The sequence below is a fragment of the Octodon degus genome, unplaced genomic scaffold (assembly GCF_000260255.1).
Source record: "Octodon degus isolate 3935 unplaced genomic scaffold, OctDeg1.0 scaffold00114, whole genome shotgun sequence".
Lineage (NCBI taxonomy): Eukaryota > Metazoa > Chordata > Mammalia > Rodentia > Octodontidae > Octodon > Octodon degus.
In genome coordinates, this window is record NW_004524690.1 from 9,398,119 (window position 1) to 9,399,962 (window position 1,844).

The following is a 1,844-nucleotide window of genomic DNA, read 5'->3' on the forward strand; positions in this document are numbered from 1 at the left end:
TAATCTCAGAATTCTGGTTAGCTGAGGCAAGAGGATTCCAAGTTTGAGCCTAGCCCGAGAAATGTAATTATTTAGTGAAACCCTGTCTCATAAAAAGGGGGGTTGTGGTTTGGAAATGTAGCTCAGTTCAAAAGCCCTGAGTGCAACCTTTATTACCTTAAAGAAAAACTTAGATTTAGTTCAAATTATAATGCTTCCCAAGTTTTTCAAGGAAAAGTGAGCTCTCATCTTCCCATGCAGAAGAGATTTGTGTCTCAACTGTCAGTGGCTCTTATCCTTGGCCTCTCGGCTCACAGTATTACAAGCAAAGACCTTGTCTTCCGTAAGTTCACCGTGCCTAGTGCAGAAAGATGAGAGAACTACCCTCAAGCTCTGTTAGCCTCATTGCCATTTTAAAGTCTAGGCAGTTTTTCCTGAATACAGCAGCAAAGACCCAAGTGGTTGGACTTTGCCAAGTGAGGGAAGAGGGGTGAACATGATTGCAGACTGAGTATCCCTGATTTGAAACATTTGGCACCAGAAGTGTTTTGCATTTCACAGTTTTTTAAATTTTGGAATATTTGCATATACTTAACAAGGCATCTTGGGGATGAGACTTAAGTCCAAACAAAACAATCTGTATCATATACCTTCTGTTCTCCACCACATGCACAGAGCCTAAAGCTAATGTGTTTGATGGTTTTTAGCATGTCTGCTATGATGGTTTTTAGCATGTCTACATGTTGCACCCTGCCCCATGAGATCAGGCTGGAATTTTCCACCTGTGCTATTTTGGCACTCAAAATGTTTCAGAGTTTGGAGTGCATCAGAATTCGGATTTTCAGATTAGGGATGCTTAATGTATATAAGTAATTCATAGAACAAAAGAAAGAGAATATTCTATTGATTACAGTAGAAAATCCCTGGTGAGAGGTTATTGGCTGTTTCTGGTTCAGTTTTACCATTTGCATGGAGTTGGGCTTTGGTTTGTTGGCAGAGGAATGTGCATAAGTGCTTCCTAATTAATTTATAACAGCATTTAGATGGAATTACATGCGATGTATTAATTATTGTAAACGTCCTACTAAACTGTATTGAAACTGTTTCATCACTCTTCTTTTTTCCTCATTAAAATGAATAAAATTTAAACAATAGACAGAATAACAACCCAAACCCCCTTGACATGGTTTCAAATATGCTTTTCTCTGACTTCTCTTTTCATGTAATTCCAAAGCTATTTTGAAATTCCATGGTTTGATTGAAAATTTAATGAGAAATTAGTTTGTTAATAACTAATAAATAAGAGAATAACCGTTTTAATTGATCAGAATCTTTTGTACATAGTCATGATACAAACAAGGTAATGAATAAATATGCTTCACAGTATAAAATTTATTTCCAAACCACTAACTTTGTTCAACTCTGGCAAATGTAACATTTTGTTTGTGCATATGAGTTTTATTAGTATTTTTCATTAAATATATGAAGGTGATTTTTTGAGGTGAGTGCAGTTTTTTAGATAAAGTCTTATTACACATTTCACACTGACCTTGAGACCCAGTCTGGTCTCTAGCTCACAGTGATGCTCCTGCTTCAGCCTCCTGAATATTGGGGTTACAGGTGTGAGCTACCACCGTGTCCTGCAAGTTAGAATTACAACTTGGATTTCAGGGATTCTACTCAATTCCAGATTCTGAGATCCAGTAAATCAGTATAATAGTAAATCAATATTTGCCTCAAAGTTACTTTTCCTCATGTCTTTCATATCTTATTTGTGCACTGAAGTATCCAATGCTGTAATCTATTTAATATCAGACACTTAACTGCTCATTTTCACAGCTGGCTTTATTTAACCTATATGTGTG